The sequence below is a fragment of the Ornithorhynchus anatinus genome, chromosome 16 (assembly GCF_004115215.2).
Source record: "Ornithorhynchus anatinus isolate Pmale09 chromosome 16, mOrnAna1.pri.v4, whole genome shotgun sequence".
Classification (NCBI taxonomy): Eukaryota; Metazoa; Chordata; class Mammalia; order Monotremata; family Ornithorhynchidae; genus Ornithorhynchus; species Ornithorhynchus anatinus.
Window position 1 is genome coordinate 33,226,478 of NC_041743.1, and position 23,674 is coordinate 33,250,151.

General features: G+C 44.1%; 1 protein-coding gene and 1 non-coding gene across 2 annotated transcripts in view; one reads left to right on the top strand and one right to left on the bottom strand.

Annotated features, from left to right (window-relative positions):
* Window positions 1-23,674, bottom strand: part of SORCS3 (sortilin related VPS10 domain containing receptor 3) — a 400,591-nt gene that overhangs the window by 368,499 nt on the left and 8,418 nt on the right. The gene's annotated exons all lie outside the window — the stretch shown is intronic.
* Window positions 12,174-12,311, top strand: LOC114817550. Its single transcript, XR_003765413.1, has one exon. It is a non-coding gene; the product is annotated as a small nucleolar RNA SNORA7 (small nucleolar RNA).

Genomic DNA, 23,674 nt, shown 5'->3' on the forward strand with positions numbered 1-23,674 from the left:
GTTGACTGTTCTTTAAAATCACTGGGCCAGTGTGGGGCAGGAACCAAATAGGGCAAATGATGGGCTGGTCACCAGCAGGAAAGAGTAGAAAAACAAAAGGCACAGGTGTCCACTCCATAAAACCATAGTTTGTCCACACCCGAAATATTGCACAACCTTGCTGCAGCTTAAGATGGGCATAATAGCAGAGTGGGCTAGTGAAAAGAGCATGGGCCCGGGATTCAGGACGTGGGTTCTAATCCCGACTGCAATTTGTGTAATGTGTGACCTTGAGCAGGTCACTCAACTTCTCTGTGCCTCAGTTTCCTTATACGTAAAATGGGGGTTCTCCCTTCCACTTAGGTGGTGTCCAACCTGATTAACTTGTAACTACCCCAGCTCTTATATACACAGTAAGTGGTCAAATAACCACAATAAGAAGGAGAGAAAGAGAAAAATGAGAGACAGGCAATCACCATGATCAGAATGAAGGGGAAGCTCCTGTATGGGGAAAGACGCAAAAGATCAGGATTCTTCACTCCGGAAAGGCTCTGATAGGAACCTGGTTTAAATCTACAAGATCATGAAAAATAAAGACAGAAAACCTGTGGGCCACCATGTTTACCAGCTCTATTATACCATACTCCCCCAAGCACATAGCATAGTGCTCTACACACAATAAGTGCTCAAGTCCTGTACAAATAGGATGAAGGATGGGCTTTGGATTTTCAAGTGGTAACTTCAAAAACCCAAAAGGAAACACCCCAACAGGCGGTGAGCATGTGGAATTTAGTACCAAGGGTAAGCTTTGCAAGCTAAATGTACCAGCAGATACAATACGGCTTTCAGTGAATAAGAGGTCCATAATGGGTGACAACTGGGAAAGTTGGGAACGTAGAGAGGAAAAGGGATATGAAAAACTGCATTCTTAATTGTTAAAATGAATGCCAAAGAAGTCAAACATACACACCCAATAAATATCATTGATTGATGAACTGACACAGTTCCTTCAAGTACCCTATTGTCATTGATGCAAACTGAATACTGGACTGGATGGAACATTGGCCTGATTCAATGAGGCCATTTCTCATTCCTTACCCCAATTATTTCTTAAGTGCTTACATTTGATCTAATGTTCCTAAAACTAAGGGTCAGGATATGCCTAGGGAGAACATGGTAGAGCTTCTAGAAGCTAGCAGAGACTAGTCTGACCAAATTACGTACTGCTGTTAGATAGTGACAACAGCAGCAAACTCCAAGTTATATCAACAGGATGAGCAATCTTTTGTCTTTCCCTCCTGGGACCTTTGCCCCCACCCCATTTTGATGCAGTTGCTACCTCTGCTGGGATATCAAGAGAAACTGCATTTTGGAGGTGGGGATCATGGGAACACGCTGTGGAAGTGGAGGTCAGGAAGTGAAAGAGTTTGAGTCACTTCTCAAGTCTCTCGCCGAAGGGATTCCCTGAGCAGGATTATCCCTATTTTAAAGGAGCCCAGTTTCAAGTGCAGTTAGTGCGGCGTCTGGAGCCATTTAGTGCATTCTCTTCTCAGCTGCAGGAAAGGGAATAGCAAGCTTCTCAGCAATACGATGCGGTGCTAATTGCGTCTTTAATAAGGCAGAGGGGACAGATTAACCCCAAGAAGGAATAGAGGAGTGGGAAGAAGTTTTTTTTTCTCTCAAAAAAGACCACTACACCCAATCACTAGAAGAGCAGAGAAGTTGCACAAAATCTCCAATCAGGAGAATATTAATAAAAAGAAAAAGAGCAGCTTCGTTCTTCTACATATCCATCTAATTCTCACCACAAGCCCCCATGCCTGGCTGACGGACACCCGCCGGAACCTTGGGTGGGAGCTGTGCTCTTTCTGTCATCTTTCCAATTTTATCGACTGTGGGTGGGCTCAAAGCTCACGATCTGTTACTTGCCACTTTATTTATTTATCCAGCCAAAATGTGAAGTGCGTGCATGGAAGTCTGAGGGCTGCTGACTGGAGGAGGCTGACAGTCTCTGTCACTCAGGCTCTGCTTCTTCCCACCCACCACAGCAATAGCTGCTGATGCAACCCAAACAGGCCTCTCTGGTCCCCTCAACTGAAACAGGTCACAGAAACAGAGTGTGAAATGCAGCCATGGCACAGTTAAGAGCCCTGCATTCCTTTTCTGAGAGGTCCAAACTGCCTTTTGCAAGCTTATCTGCGGGAAGATAGAGCCACTTTCCTTTTGTGCTCCCTTCACCATAGGCGAGGTTACTAAACCGGGACCTGGGGGTTAAATAACAGATTGGATTTCATTCAGGAGATTTTCTTCAGTGTCATAGCTGGAATGGGTCTTATTTCATTCTGTTTTCATTTACTTCTCTCTCTCTCTGTCTCTTCCCCTTACTGCACTCTTCCTCCTCTTGGGCTGTCATGTTTCACAGAGAGTGAGAGAAGAGAGGGAGGAGGAGAGGCAAAGAAGAGGGCAAAGTAACTAACTAAAAAATACGTCAAGGATGGAAGCACTATGGAGCGTCAGCCAGGTGGTCAGTCAGTCAGCCAGACAACAGTGTCTACTGAGAGTTCACTGAGTGTAGAGACCAGTGTACTAAGCACTAGACTATCAGAGGAGACAGGACACTCAAAGAGACAAAACACAAGGAACAGGTGCATAATGTTAAGTACCAAAATGACAAACAAATAATATAATGTACAGGGGACTGTTCAGCAGGATGGGAATACAAATTGTCATCGTCATCAATGGTATTTACTGAGTGGTCACTGTATGCAGAGCACTGTACTAAGCACTCGTGGGAGCACAATATAACAGATTTGGTAGGTGTGTTCCCTGCCCACAAGGAGCTTGCAGTCTAGAGGGGAAAAGTCAAGCTTCCCAGGGTGAAAGCCAGGATGTAGCACCTGTTGACACTGAGGCAACTATAAATGGGAGAAGACAAGCTAGCAGATCAAGTGAGGTCACCTGAAGCACTGGGAGGATGATGGGCCAGACTGACTCAGTCACCGGGATGTCTTAGCACTGCAGGAGTCCAGATAAGACACCTGAAGTGACTGCTGCGGTGGTGGAGGATGTGAAGGGTCATTCTAAGCATGCCTGTTTGAGCCCTTCCTGAAGGCTGCTGGGAACTGTGAATCCCTTTTGCACTGGTAGTGGCATCTAACCACTAGGGATACCAGCCAGAAAGGTATCTTTCTGTTTCACTGGCACTCCCCACTATGACTGTGGCCCAAGGAACTTTCCTCATCTGCACCTCGCTGACAGTGCTTTCTTATTACATTCATACTGTGCCATCCACAAGACTTAGCTGTCTTTGGGAGTGCCACTCTCCCCACCTGGACTATTTTTCACCCCTTCTCTCTGACAAATACACTTCACACATGCTTCAAAATGACTTAAAACTAGCTCCCTTGGGAAGCCTTCCCAGATTAACACCATCTGACTCTAATCGTGCTCGTGACTCCCAACTCCCTTAGCGTAGTGGGTAGAGCATGGACCTGGCAGATAGAAGGGCACGGGTTCTAATCCTGGATCTGCCACTTGTCTGCCGTGTGACCTTGGACAAGTCACTTAACTTCTCTGTGCCTCAGTTCCCTCATCTGTAAAATGGGGAATGAGGCTGTGAACCCCATGCGGGACAGGCACTGTGTCCAACCTGATAACCTTGAATCTACCCCGTGCTTACAATAGTGCCTGGCACATAGTAAGAACTTAACAAATACCACAATTATTACTAGCACTTGTGTGCATCTCTAGAAACATGTTCCTGGAAGAAACAGTGAAGGCATACAGGAGCACGAAGGGCTCCTCAAAAACAGTGTCTCTTTAATAACTAAGAGTCGTACTACTAGCTTAGCCTTGTGCTGAATCCAACCTCTTGGCCAGGATCTCCTCCTTCAGCCTCTGATAAAATGTGCCACACAGAGAAGGTGCACAACAGATACTGCTGCTGTCCCGATGAAAAACATCACAGAGACTTTCGCCAGTGGAGTGGCTGTCAATGTGGGGCAAACAAATTCATCTTTATAACAGCACTACACTGATCAAGTTTTCTCTCATTTCTGATGTTTGATTAGGTACATGTCAAAGAGCTAAAAGAGGCACAGTTGCCTTTCCCAGAATTCTGTGCTGGTGTTGGCACCTGTATCAGTTCTGAGGGTCCCTCCCCGGATACCCTCCGGCAGAATCTGAGTGTCAAACCCAAGGAGAGCAAAGCTATGATTTCTAATAAAGGTGGGATTCAAGTCACTTTTGCAAGAGCTTGTATTTTCCCAATCTCCTTTACCCACAGACCTATGAGAAGAAATCACCTCTCTGAAAGGCTGATCTAGTCACTTGTCCTTAAAAAAAGAGAGAAAAGAACTCTCATGCATTTCATGAACATCTTGGCTTCTACGTACTGCAAGTCAACAAACCCCTTTTCCCATTTTCAAGCACAGAGACATGATCCCACAATCTCAAACCTGCCCTCACCCTGAACATCCTCTTCTCCTAGAGAGAGAAAAGCACTTTACTTCTCTGTGCCTCAGTTTCTTCAACTGATAAATGGAGATTCAGTATCTATTCTCCCTCCAACTTAGACTATGAGCTCCATTTGGGACATGGGCTGTGTCCAACCTAATTAACTGGTATCTAATCCAGTGCTTAGAGCAGTGCTTGGCACATAGAACAGATTTACAAATGTAATAATAATAAGTGAGGCTCCCTGGAGTACAGCATTCTCCCAGCCAAGACCCCAGGGAGAGTTGAAAATTATGCCTCTCCTCGCTCGCTCATCTCTCCAGTTTGACCAAAAGACACAGGATTTCAAACTGCTACTTCTTTTATCAAGGACCTGGAACTCTAAAGCATTTGTCAAGGGCCCTCCCCTCACTCTTTCTAATACTATTAAAGGGCACTTACATACGTTTCAGAATTTTCAAGAACCGATTCCCATTTGCCACTGTGCTTATTAAACTTATTATCACCAACCTGTTCAAAGAACGCTTAAATCTCAAAAAGCAGTGAAGGAATCCCACTGAACAGAACATTTGGTGATGCGGTCCCTATGGATGAATGGAAATTCAAAAAATTTAAACTCTAATAGTAATAATTGTGGGACTTAAGTGCTGACTATGTGCCAGTCACTGTACTAAGCATTAGGGTAGATAAAAGATACAGGGCACGGTCCTTGTCCCAGTTGGACTTCAGAGCCTAAGTAGGAGGGAGGACAGCTATTGAATCTTCATTTTACAGATGAGGAAACTGAGGCTCAGAGAAGTTAAGTAACTTATCCATGGTCACATAACAGATAAATGGCAGAGCCAATATTAAACCTGAAGTCCTATGACTCCCAGGCCCATGCTCTTTCCACTAGACCACACTGCTTCTCTAAACTCTCAGCGTTTAAAGCCAACTGGAGGGGATTTTCCAGGCAAGAGTGGAGCCGGATGGAACTGTGTCAGCCCTAGGTTCACCAATCTTCAGGGAAGGGAGGTCACTTGGTAACTCCAAGCCAACATTTCATCTGCCTTACTGTCCTTCCCACCTTATGGGTTTTTTTTTTCCTTTTTAATGTCTCTTTATGGCTTTGAATTCCAAGGTTCAGTTTAATTAAAACACCATAGCTTAAAGGGCCCAATACTGATGCACTAGCCTGCTCATGAATATTTATCACCCTGAGCTATATAAAAGTGAATAATTATTAGCAATTAAAAGAAGGTCAACAGAAGGCTCCCTCATACACATGACTTATAAGAGGAATACTCCAGCCCCAGAGAAAGGGTAAGAGACTTGTAACCCACCGATAGCATCCTCGCCAGAGAACTTGGAATGGAGGGAGAGGAGTGTGGGGAGGTGGGTCATGGCTGCGGTGGCACAAACTGGTGCTTGGAGAACTGGACCAGTCCCCTAACAGAGTTCAAGAAGGGTTTAAGTAGGGTTTCAAGATGGGAACAATTGCCGAGTTCTTCCTCTGTGGAGTAATTTTGTTGGGAAAAAATGTAGACTTGGTGTTAAAGAACAACAATTTACAAAACAAGACTGTCCTAGGAGAAGCCAGGAAATAAAGGGACAATTAGGCCACTTGAACCTCACAGGGGGTCTCCAGCAAGAACCGAGACACTTTATCTGACCTTGATTGGACTACCTGTGACCTCCACAAAACAGCAACTACATGAGCCCTCCACAAAATTTTGAGGGTTGGGTAGGCTGGGATGGCTGTGGGGACCGGGGACTGTTGGACCTTGAGTCATGAAGAGCAAAAACCTCTGCTCCTCTAGACACAGTCCTTACAGCTTCAATTTTATTTTGCTCTGTGTCATTTCACTTTGTGGGAATCCATCTTTGACTTCCTATGTTGTTTTCACCTTATGTGTCTGTAACCAGTCCCCTCTCCCCATTTAATACTTATATTACAAGCCCCTTGAGAGCCAGGGACTGAACCCAACACTTACTAAGTAAGCTCGTTATAGGCAGGGAACATGTTCGCCAATTCTGTTCTACTGTACACTGTAAGCTCATTGTGGTCAGGGAATGTTTCTGCTTATTGTTATATTGTACTCTCCCAAGTGCTTTGCACACAATAAGTGCTCAATAAATTCGACTGAATGAATGCTCTACCAACCACTTAGTACAATGCTGTGCACATAGTAAGCGCTTAATAAATATGACTGATTGATTAGCACAGTGCTTGGCACGCAAAAACACTTCATACTAAAGCTCCTAGTCCCCTTGATTTGTTCTTCTTTCCCACTGATAAATGGAGTTTCTCCCCACCGCTTACCCCTGATTTTAATGTGAATAACTTCACTTTCATTTTTGCCTCTGTCCCTTCAGTTCATAGGCATGTTGATGATTCAGACCACTATTGCCTGCCATAGAGTGTGAATTCCTAGATACTACGGACCACATCTGACCTGTCCATCTGGGACAGCACTTAGAAAGCTTTACGCAAATCATCTTATGAGCTCATAATAGAAAATCATCTAATGTTGAGGAAATTTCATTCCAGATGAAGATTAAACTGGTCATCAAATCTCTTCCCCCAACCCTATCCCTGAATCATCCTTGCCCCAACCTTAGTTCTAGCCCTAACTCTAAACTGAATATAGTTTGGGGGGAAAGGGGAAAGATTTGGATGAGAACACTGCAGACAGCTTGATTTCAATTTATGGAAATGTCCACAATTTGAATTTTTTGTCTACTGGACTTTAGAAAACTTTTGACTTGTGACAATTTATTGCTAGCCTTGCTTAGTTCACAGCCATGTAGGAAGGCACTTAATTTTTGATTTTGGATGATGATGATGATGACAACAGCTCTGAACAAGCATAGTGTTCTCAGACAAGGTTCTTAGCCTCCCTGGGCTCCAGTTTTTCTTTCTCAAATTTTGGATAAGATGGAGCAGTAATAACCACTAGCCAGCCTCTTGGGGTAGGCAGGACAAAGGCAGCTGTGAGTACTGATTGATGAGTTAATGTTTGTGAAGCCTAGTGAATATTTAAAAGCCCTCAAAGATGCATTTGCATTCATCTTGCAAAAACCTCTCTTTTTTGGATTATTTTTTCTGCAACATCTTGACGCAGTGAAGCCTGGGAAGTTAAACAATAGTCCTGGGTCTAGAGAATAGGAGGCAGAAAGCAAGCCTGACAATTGAAACAGTATAGCCAGAGCACGAACAGCATCAATCTGAGGAAGAAATGGTGACCTTTGAAAGGCTCGAGTTTACTCAGCAAAGGGGTTTTGAGCATTTAGGGGAAGGACATTTGGTTACTAAATACAGGAGATTTTTAAAAATTTGAGAGCTTCGGATTATCTGCGACCCTGATCTAGGGAAACTGAATTTTTACCTTGGCTTGTGTTCGTAACCATGAACAAATCTGTTTCGATTAATTATAGAAGACTAACCCGTGAGAAATTAATACTCTGGTCCAAATCATTAATCTCATGTCATTTCCACCTTCTTAGGCTAGGCATCCTTTTTCCTTGGAGGATGAAGAAGATTCCTCAAATCCAGTCATGCAAATATGCTCTCCCTCCAAGACTGGGCAACGGCAGGGAAGCCAGCCAGCTTTACCAAGAAGCAGGGTGGCTAGTGGATAGAATATGGGCCTGGGAGTCAGTCATTTCATTTCTCTATGCTTCAGTTTCCTCATCTGTAAAATGAGGATTGAGACTGTGAGCCCCACGTGGGACAGGGACTGTGTCCAACCTAATTTGCTTGTATCCAACCCAGCGCTTAGTACAGTGCCTCGCACATAGTAAGGGCTTAACAAATACCATTATTATTGTCATCTGCTGGTCATGTCTCCACCCTCCATTCCCAAAAGCAGGAACTGGAACCAGAAAACATACAGGGCTGGGGGAAAAGGAAGGAGCCATGTGGGTAACCTGGAAAAGGAGCACGTGACAAATAGCTGATGATAAGAGGAATGGCTGTCCGTTTAGTATTTGGCTAGGAACAGCCCTGAGGATCTAGGAAGAACAGGACAGCCTCCTGGATCCGAGGACCCCAGGGAGAGATCCTCCCTAAGAGTCAAGTTGATTGATGTCAGGATCCCCTAGTGCATCCCCCAAACCTTGGAGCAGCTTCCCAGACTCCTAAGTGTGGGAGAAAGGAAGAGAGAAAATAAGGCAGAATTGATCCACTCTCCCCAGCATTTTGGTTCTGAAATTATCCCATGGGTCTGGATTGACCCTTGGAGGCCTGCCAATGGGCTCAAACCCAAAGGGAAAAAAGCGAGGCTGGCTCAATCTACACAATATACACTAGTTTCAGGCAGAACTGAATTCTCTTTAGGGGAATGGGGAATCAAATTGCAGCCAAATGCAATTCAGCTCACTGTTTCCGCTTCCTGTCAGACAACAGTCCAAAAGCACCACAAATGATGGATTAAACAATGAAGGAAGTGAGGGATCAAAATGAAGAACCAGAGAGGAGATGGGGCTCCTCTTGGTGCAAGGGAATTAAGGAAGGAGAAAAGAGTGAATGAGGACCTAGGGAATATAAACGGAGGAGGCATGGAAACAGTTTCTGGAGTTGTTCTTGGAGAAACAAGAAGACATCATCAGGGACGACCGCAAGGGCGGTCAACTCAAGTCCAGAATTCCAGTCCCTCATGTTCAAAGGTTTAGTTCTGGCAGCAAGGATCTCCTGCAGAGAGAAAGCAACAAGTGCCTGAGGTTACATGGAAACTAAAGACCAAGCCCACTGGGCTGAACACAAAGGACACCCAGAAAAGAGGGATCTATCTCTATTTTCTATACAGTTTCGGTTCTCGCTGTCTTGTAGGAGAAAGAATGAATCCATTATTAACTCGGGTACTTTTCTTGCACTATTTTAGGAAATATGTATGTAGCTCTTCCCTCTGCTGCTCAAGTAGCTGAAAAGTACAGTATTCAGGGACACTGCTGAAGCCAGTGGCCTGGGATTTGCCTATTACTAGCACTCCACTCCCAGTGAAAAGTGCCAGATAATGAACCTCAGAGTGCCAGCATCTTCCCAAATGAAGTCACTCATTTTTCCTCATGTTGAAGTTGACCTGCTGCCAATTTCCCTGGTTTCCTCAAAAGGCCCTAAAGCCCAAATCTGTGTCCAGCCTAGAATTTCATCCCCTAAAAGAAGAAAAATCCTATTTCCCTATCATGTCACGTTAATTTTTTTCCCTGCATTTCCTCTCCTTTTCCTTCTATTGCCTGATGCTTTCAATGATGCCACAATCAGTCTCTGTGACTCTGGGAATGTTTCCATGGTGACAAGCAATGATGTCATAAAGAGGGGATTGTGATCTTGTTGAATGAAATTTGGCACCAGACGCATCCAGAACAGTGATTAAAGCTTCCACACACAGACCTTCCTAGGGAATCAGAAAGAAGCAGAGCTAGGGATGTGAGCAAAAAGGGAGAACTCTGGGCAGCAGAACAGAAGTTTATTATGATGTGATGGGATTTATGATTCCTAAACACAAGTTGGAAAAATCTAATTAACTCCTATCCTAACCAAATTCATCCAAAGAGCTGAGGTGCCAGATCCAAAACCTGGAGAAGCTCCATCTTTTAACAGGCTCCATGGTGAGGGTGGGCTCATAGCAAAAGCCCAGTAGTCGAAGCAACCTAAACCACACTGACAAGCCTAGGCCTGAACATTTCAAGGACAATTGAAAGACAAACATACTAAGTGATGCTGAACTGTTTTCAGCCCAGAATTCATGGTGGTGATGTTGGATTTGAGCAGCCTCTCTAAACAAAGCAAAAACCACACTCCAGTCTTTGTGTTCATAGCTGACCTGGGAAAAATGCAGTAATTGCACTGTGTAATAATGGGCTAAACATGATGATTTGTCATATTTACTCTCCATAAGCATTCCCAAGATAGGAAAAAACCACTGGAGTTGGGAGATGGTTTTTCAATAGGTGCCTGTTAGCTGAAGAATTAGTTAGATGCTGCCCTTGTAAGGTAAACCTCAGAAATAGCAGTTGTTTGGCAGTTAACATGAACTCAGCCAGGGAAAGAGCTAAACTTGATTCAGACTGCTGCCTCTTCCAATAGGGTGCTTGATGAAGACTAGAGGGAGGTTAGTAGTCAAAAAGGGTTGTGCCAAAGGAACAGCCACTTTTGAAATGGAAGATGCTAATTATTTCCTTTATTCCAAATGATAATCTAAAATATCAGGGCTCTGGACAGTTCTTATATTTATGTATCCATATCTCTAATTTCATTTTCTCTCTCCTTCTTTCTCTGCCAATTTCTATCCTTGAGGAAACATAGTCCCCAACTACAAATTTGTGGATATTTAGGATAAATGAAGGAGACAAGACAGATGGAGGCACGTAGCAACATCATTAGGTTTCAAAGATCATCAGTGATTCATTTTTATGAACGTAATTTAGAGAGAACTGTATATAATCACATTTACTACACAAGCATAATTTATATAATATCTCAGAATACGATAGAGTTGTCAAACAACAAAGATGTTAGCTGTTCAACCACAACTCCGTTAAATCCCACCACTCTCCCAGAAGAGTGGCAGGAGGACCAGGGAATGTGTCAACTTGTGAGAATGGCAGAGAGGAGCAGGAGGGGTGGCTGTGGAAGACAGAATCAAGAAGTGACGGGGCGAGTTGACGATGTGCCCACAATTCAAATTCTCCCCAGCCTCTCTCCAGGAGCCTCTCCCACCTCCCTACTAAAACACCCACTGTCGCTGCCACATCCGGCCAACATTGCCACTAAGTCCTATCATTTGATGGCATCCTTAGACAAACATATCTGTCCTTCAGGTTCAAAGATGCTTCCTTCAGAAACATATTCTATATATAGCAGGCATACCTGAAAAAACCTCTCCCACCCCATATCCAACAGAACACAGCCTTCCTGAAATTCCACCTCCTCCAAAAAGCCTTCCCTGATTAATGCCCAGCACTACAAATTTTATAATCCAATCAGCTATTCCTAGAACTCTGTTCTTATTTGTTCCCATCCTCAGCAAGTTCATACACACACACACACACACACATGCTCAATTATTTTTTTGAGTTTATTGGTAAATATTTTTAGTTCAGTTTCCTCCATTAGAGTATAAGTTCTTTGTAGGTAAAGAATATGTCACTCTTTTGAACTTTCCAAGGGCTTAGTAGAGTACATTATGCCTAGTGGGTGCTCAATAAATATTGTTATTACTCCAATCAACAATGCTTTGTACATATGCAAAGGTCACCTTTCCTGGACAGCTATACATGTTGCCTGCAGTGATTTGACACCATTTCCAATTTTTCCCCTTGATGACATGCTCTTCCTGAAATCTCTACCCCCAAAATAGCCATCTCGCCCTAATTACTCCTTGCCTGGCTCATCAGTCAGCTGCTGCTGTCTTCCAGCTGTCCACAGTTATTCTGTACCGCTTTAGTTTGTGCTTCATTACATCTTTAAAGCTTTTTTCTCACTCTGCCTTGCTTACGGCTCTCTACTTTAATTCATCGTTCAAGAGCCAGTTGGGTATCCCGCTGTCATTCATTCTCTTCACATGTCTTGCCCAGTGGAGGAGAGACATAAGGACTATTGCGTTGATGCCGATGGACAGGGTGCTGGGATCTCTTTCTCCATGATCCTGTCTGCTCTGTGATATTAAATATGGTCCAGAGATGACACTGATCTAAGCCAGATGTGACATCTTTGAAAGTTTCAGGTTCATTCATTTAATGGTATTTATTGTGTGCTTCGCCTCTCAGGGTCACACCTGGAGAGTTTTCAGTACTCTACCAGTCTCGGCTGTGGGAGGGAAAGTCAAGCAGAGTCAGACCCATTCCATTCCTAACTTGGGCAGTGGCTAGCAAGTGGAAGGCAATATGCTACAAGTCAAAACTCACCCGTGCCGGGCAGCAGCGGCATGGGAGAGAGTTGAGGGCGGAGACTCGAGTTTACTGCACGGAAGGCGGCACTGGTAAACCACTTCCGGACTTTTACCAAGAAAACTCTACGGATCCACTACCAGAATGATTGCAGACGGAGAGGGGGGCGTTCTGGGAGAGACGTGTCCGTGGTGTAGCTATGGGTCGGAAACGACTCGTTGGCATAAGACAAGACTGTGTGCTTACTGTGCATTACCTCCTACTGAGGGAAATACAATAAAGGATGAACAAGACACATGTCCCTGGCCTTCAACAAGGGTCTCATAATCTAAAAGGCAGGGATGGACAGTTGGTGACAGACACATGAGGAACAATTAATACACAAGTGTGCAACACAAGGATAACAACTAACATTAAAAAAAAAAATCCCAAGATCACAATGTTGGAAGGAGCCATTATCAGGCTTCACACCACTCAGGGTGCCACCACTCAGATCCCGGCACCCTGTCCATCAGCTTCAACAGTCTTTATGTCTCCTCCACTGGGCAGGATATGTGTGGAGAATGAATGACAGTGGGATACCCAAATGGCTATTGAATGATGAACTAAAGTAGGGAGTCATAAGCAAGGCAGAGGGGGCAAGTCGCTTAATTTCTCTCTGCCTCCGTTACTTCATCTGTAAAATGGGGATTAAGACTGCGAGCCACATGAGGGACATGGGCTGTGCCCAACCATTCGATTAGCTTGTATCTACCTCAGAGCTTAGTAGAGTGCCTGGCCCATAGTAAGCACCTAACAAATATCATAAATAAAAAGGCAGGGCTTTCCAGAGTCCAACCATCCCAGCAGGCCTCTGCCAGTGTCTTTCCAGACTAGGAGGGAGGGACTTGAAGCGGCTGTGCAAACAGACCAAAACAAATTGACTAGCTGACTCCACCTGACCAAGGGTAGACGTGCAAAGAAATCCCTCAAGACAGAAGCCGAAAGCAGGGCACCACCTAGGTCTCCCACCTTCAAAGCCTTAAAATCACATCTCCTCCAAGAGGCCTTCCCCGATTAAGTCTTCGCTTCCCCTACTCTCTTTCCCTTCTGCATCGCCTATGCACTTGGATCCGTACCCTTTAAGCCCTCTACCCTCAGCTCCACAGCACTTAAGTGCGTATCAATAATTTATTTTAATGTCTGTCTCTCCCTCTAGACTGTAAACTCCTTGTTGGCAGGAAACTTTTCTACCACCTCTGTTGTATCATACTCTCCCAAACGCTTGGTACAAGTGCTCTCCACATAGTGGGTGCTCAACAGATGGCACTGATTTAGTCATTTACCCAAAAGTACAGTCAGAATCAAGCAGTACTCCCACCTTGGAGATGTACATGAAAAATGGATGGAGTTGTTTCCCTAACACAATCCTCCAAGTAGAAACTAAACTTGCTTCACAAACAGGTTAGGCTGGGGAGGGGAGGGGAGAGGGAGGAAAGAGGTGAACCATATCAAAGACGACACAGTTTGATGGGTACATTCAGTTGGAATGTGCATTAGGGTTTAGCAAGATATGATTTCCTCCAAATTTCCCACCATTCCCTTAAAAATTCATAAGGGTACAAACAAAACAAAACCAGGGGAAAAAAAAAAGCAATTTTGAAACCTTGGTTGTTGCAGGAGCTTATGGTCCTACAGGCATAGTAGATATTAATAATTCAACAAAATATTACAGTAATTACTATACTTTGCTATATCACAACAGTACACTTCACCAGAACGCTTACAAATCTCCGTGCAACTGCCATTAATAAATAAAATGCAATTCACCATATTAAATTTGTTGTTTAAAAGCTAAATATTTTATCAGAGCTAATATATTTTAAATAATCGGCCAGGATGTCCAAAATCCCCAGTCCTGCATTTCCTCCCCTTTAAATGAAATATGGTGTTGGGCGCTCAATCAAAAATTGAGTTTGACTATAACATTTATATTCCGGCGCCTGCTAAAACTGCAATCCCTGTGCACAAACCTGGAATCCACTCACTGGAAAGGCAATGCCATAGCCTGGCGATGCGCCCTGAGAGACAGAGAGAGAAGTCAAGGACGTACGCCCCACGTACGGCTAGTCATGCTAGCCCTCTCCCAGGAATCTGGTTCATTTAAGAAACTTACCAAATTCAGGAACAGGTAGCAATGAGTACTTTAGAAATGAATGACCTGAATATACAGTTACGTTCCAAGAGCTTACATTACATTACATGTACATTACAGCCTGTTCATTCCAAGCGCTTAGTGCAGTGCTCCGCACATAGGAAGCACTCAATAAATACAATTGAATGAATGAATACAGTTGGCTCTACATGTGAAGCTCTAATTAGAGTTGAATTTCAGGTACCTTGCACTCTACAGTCTTTCCCTTGCTTATTTACTGCACTTGCTTATATAATGCCTGGCCAAAGCCCACAAGGTTAAAGGCTCTGCCACTTGCCTGCTGTGTAACCTTGGGCAAGTCAGTTAACTCCTCTGTGCCTCAGCTACTTCATATGCAAAATGGGGATTAAGTCTGTGAGCCCCATGTGGGACATGTCCAATCTGATTAATTTATATCTACCCAGAGCTTCCACTCTCAGGATCGTACCTGGAGAGTTTCCAGTTCTCTACCGGTCTCGGCTGCGGGAGGGAAAGTCAGGCAGAGGCAGACCCATTCTGTTCCTAGCTGGGTCAGTGGCTAGAGAGTGGCAGGCAATCTGCTACAAGTCAAAACTCACCTGTGCTGGGCAGCAGCAGCATGGGAAAGAGTCAAGGGTGGAGAATCAAATTTACTGTGTGGAAGAAGGCAACGGCAAACCACTTCCGTAACCGTCCCAAGAAAACTCTATGGATACACCACCAGAACGATTGCAGCTGGAGGTGGGGTGTTCTGGGAGAGAGGTGTCCATGGAGTCGTTATGGGTCCGGGAACAACTCGATAGCATAAAACAAGATCCAGAGCTTAGTACAGTACTTGGGACATAATAAGTACTTAAAATACACTATTAAAAAAACAACAACTAAGAGGCATTGGGCTGATTAATTTTCTTCATGGACATGTGAGGAGCAGGGGAAAGTCACTGGCTTAGGGAAGCAGCTTAGTCTAAGTGGAAAGAGCATTAGGCTGGGAGCAGGGTATCTGGGATCAAAACCCAGTTCTCCCTCTCTAGACTGTAAGCTTCTTTTTTTTTAATGGTATGTGTTAAGAGCTTACTATGTTGCAGGCACTGTTCTAAGCACTGGAGTAGATACTAAGTAATCAGGCTGGACACAGTCCTTGCCTCAGTGGGGCTCACAATAATAATAATGATGATGGCATTTGTTAAGCACTTACTATGTGCTTAACTAAGCTTACTAAGCTGCCAGAGGGTTATCTACATAGTGTCTATTACGTTTACTCTATGCTCTAGACCGTCGGCTCCCTGGGGCAGGAATCGCGTCTACCAAGTCTATTGTACTGTCCTCTCTGAAGCACTTAGTACAGTGCTCTGCATCCAGCAAGCGCTTAGCAAGTATCAAATGACTGCTCTAGCAGTTCAGCTTCACTCTTCTCCTTATCCTTGGATTTGAGCTTGGATGGATCACTGAGGCAAGAGGAGGATCACATTGCTGGCTTTTGCTTTTGCTGGCTCCTCACGGGGGCTCTCTGTGGCATTTCCTCTGGCCAGCCACTGGGTATGGGGTCAGGGGCTCCCAACTGCTGGGAAACAGCTGCCTCATCTGTAAGGAGCTGGCCTCGATTGTAAAGATAATTACCCACGGGTGGCAGATGTGCTGGAATCGCACTACTCACCGAGAAAGGTCTGGCCCATCTCCCCACTCACCAAAGCACCAGGTCTTCCCCAGCAGAAATGGCCACGCAACACTCTTTTCAATAGATTAATCTATTAATGGTATTTAAGGAGTGCTTACTGTGTGCAGAGCACTGTACCAGGAGCTCAGGAGACTACAAGACAACAGAGTTGGTAGATACAATCCCTGCTACAAGGAACCCTCATTCCCTAGATGGGGAGATAGACATGATAATAATTTCAGTTGGGGGAAATGGCAGAGTATAAGGAGATGAACATGAGAGCTGTGGGGTTGAGGGTGGGGGTGAATCGAGGCACAGTTCTTGTGATTTTCCCAACCTGCAAGCTTCTCCTGAGAATGAATTGCAGTATTTGCTGTTTCCTTGAGCTTATTCATTCATTCAATCGTATTTATTGAGCGCTTACTGTGTGTGGAGCACTGTACTAAGCGCTTGGAAAGTACAATTGAGCAACAGATAGACAATCCCTGCCCAACAACGGGCTCACAGTCTAGAAACGTGTGTCAACTACTGTATTAGATGCTAGAACAGATACTAGGTAATAATAGTAATAATAATGATGATGACATTTGTTAAATGCTTACTAAGTGCCAAGCACTGTTCTAAGCGCTGGTGGGGGGGGGATACAAGGTAATCAGTTGTCCCACCTGGGGCTCATGATCTTAATCCCCATTTTACAGATGAATTAACTGAGGCCCAGAGAAGCTAAGTGACTTGTGCCAGGATCACACAGGAGACACAGAGCCGGGATTAGAACCCATGACCTCTGACTCCCAAGCCCGTGCTCTTTCCACTGAGTCACGCTGCTTCTCTAGGTAATCAAATGGGACAGAGTCTGAGAAATAGTCATAGCTTAAGGGCGTGGCTGGGGGCATGAGGGAATCAATCAGGAAGAGGAGAACATAGAGCTATCCCAGGCCTGTGGTCATAAGGAGCTTCCGAGCAGCTCTCCTACAGCCCAGACCATCTCTGGGACTCAGAGAAAATCCAGGGATGATTGTGTCTTCTCCTGCGATCCAGAGAGGAGTCCAATTGACCCAAGTTACACAGTGAGTCTGTTAGCTCCTCAGGAGAGCACCAACGATTGGCTCTGATTTGGCCTTTCCTTGGATTTTAAAAGGCAAAACAACAATAATAATAATAATTATGGTCTTTGTTAAGTGCTTACTATGTGCCAAGCACTGTACTAAGCGCTGGGGTGGATACAAGCAATTTGGGTTGGACACAATCCCTGTCCCACATAGGGCTCACAGTCTCAATCCCCATTTTACAGATGAGGTGACAGGCCCAGAGAAGTGAAGTGACTTACCCAGGGTCATACAGCAGACTAGTGGTGGAGCCAGAATTAGAACCTGTGACCTTCTGACTCCCGCCCTGTGCTAGGCACTAAGCTGTTTTAGGGATTGTGATTGTGAAGTCAGCAGACCCAGATTGAGCTGGTCCCTCCTCCACTGCTGGGAACCCTTCACTATCCAAACTTACAGTCCCTTTTATATATTAGTTAATTCACAGACTGTACTATATCCCGCCAGTAAGACCTCCCTGACTAATGATCACCCTAAATGGCATCTCAATTCACAGCTAATTAGCACTCTGAATTGTATGAACCCACCAGTGGGCTCTAGTATTTGTTCTTGAGTAAATAGAAGAGTTGAATGAACAGTCAGTTTATTTATTCTGTAAATAAATATTAAATATATTTTGAGTCTCTCCCCCAGTAAAGCCCTGGAGATAGAGGACCTGGGTTCCGATACTGGTCAAATACTTGCTTTGGGCAAGTCACTTTATTTTGCTGTGCCTCCATTTCTTCATCTGTAAAATGGGGATTCAATTCCCGTTCTCTCTCCTACTTGGATTGGGAACACACTGAAGGACAGGGATTGTAACCAACCTGATTTTCTTGAATCTAATCCAACACGTAGTACACAGATTAACGTATATGAAGCACTTAATGAATGCCACCATTTTTAAGGCATTAAATAAATACCATTACTTCTATTGCTGCTGGTAGTCCAAAGACCTAGGCCAAGACCAAATTTACATATGATTTTATGTTTTTTACACAATTTCTATTTTCAACTGCTCATGGAATCCACATCTCTTTCTCTCCCCATCTCAGAGCCCCTACTCTTCCTTTTCCTATTTGGCATGATGTGGCAACCTCCAATTTCCAACTATTCCTTTGGGGTGGCAAAGGCTAAACTCAGGAGCCATTACTACTGGCACTCCTGGAAGGGCACTAAGGGCTAGAGACAAGTCAGGCTCAATCTTTCCCTGTGGAGGGCAGAGTACAGGGAAGACCTTCCCACCATGGTTGGGGGATCATAGACTGGAGTAGGGGCTGGGACATGTGAATGAACTGAAGATGCACCACACCGCCAGGGATTTGTGGCTTTGAAAATGTCAGTGGAAACGTACTTGTTTGTTTTTGTAATTCCGAGATGTAAATGTTCCCCTTCAGCCGTGTCTGGCTGGCACAAACTACAGCCCTGGGCTGGAGCCCATGAGGACCAAGACATTCACGAGGCTCTGACCCATGGCAAAATGCCAGAATGCGAGAAATCACTTGCTACCGAAGCCAAAAAGCAGATTAGATTTCTCCCCCGATTGTCTCCTCAACATGGCTTCCAGCGTGAAACTGCACGACCATTCGAAGGAAGATTTTTAAAGGGCACCGGATCAAGGATTTACAACTGGCAAGGAGCCCTGAAATCCTAGAACGGTGCTCCTCGTGATGCCCCTGTTCTCCCCAATTACTTCCCAGCAGGATTTGAAAATTAATGAGCCCAGGCTGCTTTGGGTAAAATGCTTCCACCTACTGACCTATAATAGGAAAAGTCTTTATCCAGTTTTGTTCTAAGCCAATGTGCTTTGTTATCACCATTGTTTTTATCATTACTATTCTGGTGTTTGTTAAGCACTGCTCTAAGCCCTGGGGTAGATATAAGTTTATCAGAGGAGACACAGTCCCGTCCCACATGACCCCTGATCCTCTGCTTGCTCCAAATGGAGATTTACAAGAGTAGTGTCCATACTATAGCTCTCCATTATCTTCTCTTGGCATCCAGACAACGGACTCTAAGGGCTGAAAGAGACCTGGAGAGATGTCTCACAAATCATCCCAGTAGATGAGATGGAGAAGTAGTGTGCCTAGTGGATAGAGCAAGGGCCTATCAGAAGTGGGGATTAACTGTGAGCCTCACGTGGGATGACCTGATTACCCTGTATCTCCCCCAGCGCTTAGAACAGTGCTCTGCACATAGTAAGCGCTTAACAAATACCAACATTATTATTATTATTATTAATCCCAGCTTTGCCATTTGTCTGCTACGTGACTTTGGACAAGTCACTCAGTTACCTCAGTTGCGAAATAATAATAATAATAATTATGGAATTTGTTAAGCACTTACTGTGTGCCAAGCACTGTTCCAAGCAGAGGGGTAGATACAAGGTAATCAGGTGGTCCACGTGGGGCTCACAGTCTTAATCCCCATTTTACAGATGAGGTAACTGAGCCACAGAGAAGTGAAGTGACTTGCCCCAAGTCACAGAGCTGATAAGTGGCGGAGCTGGGATTAGAACTCACAATGAATGGGGATTAAGACTCTGAGACCCATGTGGGACAGGGATTGTTACAACCTGATTTGCCGATTGTTACAAGCTGATTTGCCTGTATCCACCCCTGCACATAGTACAGTGCCTGGCACATAGTAAGCACTTAACAAATGCCACAATTATTAGATGCTCTCTTATGGTTGAAGATTTACAGAAAAGGAAAAGGAATTCCCTCAACCTATTTTGGCAATCCCTTTCACCCCTGCTTATTGATGGAATTACTTTCCTTCTATCTAACCTAAATTTCTCCTACTGTATTTCAAGTCAATTGCTTCTTGTTACGATCTTGTGGTGATTAGCTGTCATCACCTTCTTTATGGGAGTGCTTCATTGACTTGAAGAAAGCTATTAACTAGCTTCTCAGCCTTCTTCTCTTTCTCCTCCATTTTACTCCCTGACAGGTTTTTCTGTCTAGGATCTCTAAGACCATTCTAATGGTCTTCCAAGCTAAAGCTCTCCAATGTTCAAAACCTTCCTAAATATCCTATCCCCTCTGATAATCCTTCCCTGATTAATTCCCAGCACCACAAATCGTATTAACCCAAAAGCCACCGTTAGCATGTGCTCTGTCATCTTCAGCACCTGTGTATATATGCATATTCGATTATAATAACTTCTAATTCCACTGTTTTTAAATATTTTTAAGTCTGTCTCCCAGCTCCTCCCCATTAGAATATAATCTCCTTGTGGGCAGGAAACATAGCTTGTGCTCTGTTGAACTTCCCCAACACTTTGCATCCACTGAATGCTCAATGAATGCCCATATTACTGTTATCTTTATCTTTTATGCTGGTTTTGTGGGAGTTTTTATTGTTTTCTCCGCTCCTTTGTCTGTTGCCAACGTCTCCCTACCTATCCTTAAATTGCGTGCCCCACCGGGATCAGGGACCATATCTAGTTCGCATTTATTTATTTTTTCCCTGAACTTAATAAAAATGCTTAGCACATAGTAGCCACTTAATATATACTATTCCTACTACTCCCAAAGAACTGATCTTATAGATAGGGGCCCTGAATTGTTTCTTTGATGGTCAATATCCTCCTAATTTAGAGTTTAATTAACTTTCCAGTGCCTTTAGAATAGCTACTCGCCCAGGGCAAGGAATGATTTATGCATGGAATTTCATGCATTTAATTGCGTCTCTACCTTCACTAAGTGAAGGCTCAGTGGTTAAATTTGGAGGGAGGAAAGAGATGAGAAAGGAAGGAAAGCTTTGATATTTATTTGGAAGACTGATTTAGACATCGAGACTCCCTCGTCCTTCCCCTACATTCAACATGCCTGGGGAATAGAACATTCCCATTTGAACCCCAGCCCTGCCCTAGAACAGAAAATCTGTGATTCATAGCGAACCTTAAATCTCCAACAACTCCCATAAGTGCAAAATCATGACGAGAGAGAAAAGTGATGGTGGATTTGTGAGAAAGGGGATATTCCCTCTGGACTGCAAATTCCTTCCTCTAGACTGTAATCTCCTTATGGACAAGGAACATGTCTACCACATCTCTTATATTGTATTCTCCCAAGTGCACACAGAACATGCTCAAGAATTATGACTGATTGACAGATTGATTCCCAGCAATGGTTTTGCCCTTGTTACCTGAAAGAAGAGAAGCAGCACGGCCTAGTGGAAAGAGCTCAGGCCTAGGAATCAGAGTATCTGGGTTCTGATCCCTCCTCTGCTACTCATCCTCTGTGTGACTTCGGGCAAGTCATTTAACTTTTCTGTGCCTCAGTTACCTCATATGTAAAATGGGGATTAAGACTGTGAGTCTCATGTGGGACATGAACTGTGTCCAACCTAATTAGCTTGCATCTACCCCAGTGCTTAGTACAGTGCCGGGAGCAAAGACTTAACAGATACCAATAATAATAATAAAAAACCCCTCAATTTGGACCAAAAACTCCTACAACATGAATGCTGGGAGAGATCTCCAAGGTACAAAATCTCTAGGTTAGCTTCACCTCAATTCCCGGGTATCTTCTTTATAAAGGTCTCTCCGGGAAGGCAATTCCACTAGCTTGTAAAATCCTTGAGGGCAGGAATCACGTCAACCAACTCTGTTATACTGTATTCTCCCAAGCACTTAGCTCAGTGTTCTGTACCCAGTAAGCATTCAATAAAAACCACTGACTGATTGATTCCCACAATATCCAGTGAGTAGTTACTCAAGTGTTTCTTCCTTATGTCTAAGCTACATGTCCCATGCTGCAGCTCAAGTCAATTTCCTTTCACTCGGTACTCTCTGGAGATTTACAGACAGCCCACAAAAGGTTAACCAGCAATCTGCCAAAATTTCTTTTCACCCCAACTGCTGCCTTAAAGGTGGCGAGAAAAAAGGTCTGACAGAACGGAATTCAGGCAAAAGTAATAAAAGGGAACTGTGGACGCATGACAGTCAGGTTTATAATTCATCCTCTCGTTCTTCAACCCATATGCATGATCCATGACTTCCGCCTCCCTTTTCAACTCACATGTATTAAGCACTGGTTTGTAGAATTTTATGTGGATTACATATTTCCCTGTTTTCGCTCCCCAATAAGATCATAAACTCCTTGAGGACCGGATGTGCACTGTTCCATACTCACTGAGTGACTTTATTGCCAGCCTCTCTGAAGCCAATTAAGTACAGTGGTGGGAGTAATCGTGAGGTCCCATGGGTTGTTGAGTAGCAGGAGGAGAAAGCCCACAAAAATCTAATTTTCACCCAACTAACTTTTAGTGATTGAAACAGCACAAAGGAAGAGAATACAGTAGATATCCTCAAAACTTCCCTGAACTTCTCCTCATCCAAAGTTTCCCGAGGGCTTCAGATGCCACCTTAACGCATTCTAGCAAAGGTCAAAAAAGGATCCGTTTATGTGCAATAGCCACTTCCTTCTTTCCTTAGGCACAAGGCTTTGAAAGTGGCTGCCCCAAACAGAATTTCTGATGCAAATATATTAATAATACATTTACATTTCTGAGAAAGCATACATCTTCAATAATGTCCTTTGCAATCCCTGTTTCTCCTCCTTGGAACAATGTCTCATGATGCATGGGCTTTTCATTCATTTTTATTTCTTTCCAAGGGCAACACTCCCTCTAGTGTTTATCTGAAGCTCCATACTTTTGGAACATTGAATAGGCAATAGGGCAAAGGCTCAGTGCTCTAAGTTCAGTCCAAAAGCATCTGGGTTGGGTCAAAGCTAATTAACTGGTAAATGCGTCATTTCAAAGTAGGAAGTTGGCAATATTTTACATACCTACTAGAATGCTTAAGAGAGGGTGGTTCTCTTCCTTTCATGCCGAGAAACAAAGAGAGAACACAGGAAAAGAAGAACTCCAGGCACAACCTCTGAATTTTAGGGAGCAACATTTCTGCTAACACTGGTGGCTCTAGCGACCAAAGGGTTAGCCAGCCATATGAATTTACTGGTGAACAGGTGCATGTTTTTCAAAGCCTATTTGGCTCAATTGCTTCAGGAAGTCTTCCCTGTATTAAAGGGGCATTGCGAGGTTACATTCTCCAAACCATGACTGGATACTTCCTCCTCCCTGCTGCCTCCATCGCCCTCTCAAACTAACCCTAATAAGCTTTGTTTTAAAACCTATAAAGAAGAACAGTTACAGGTGTGCTGCCCAGAGTCACTTCAAGGTAATCCACTGGCAAGCAAGAGCTATATCATTTTTAGTTCTGTACAGTGCCTAGCACCTTACAGATGCTCAGCAAATACTAATTAAATCAATTCATCCAGCCGGGACTGAATCAGTGGAACTACCACAGCCCATATAGAATCTTCCCCATGGGTGGAAGTTTTATTAAAAGTCTGTCCGGAAAGGTGGTCTTTCGAGTTAGGAACGGGGAATGGCTTACGATGCCACATACTGAAAGCATCGTTAATTGTCCGCTGCCAGTCAGTGGCACTGGTATTGCTCCATCTATGTCTG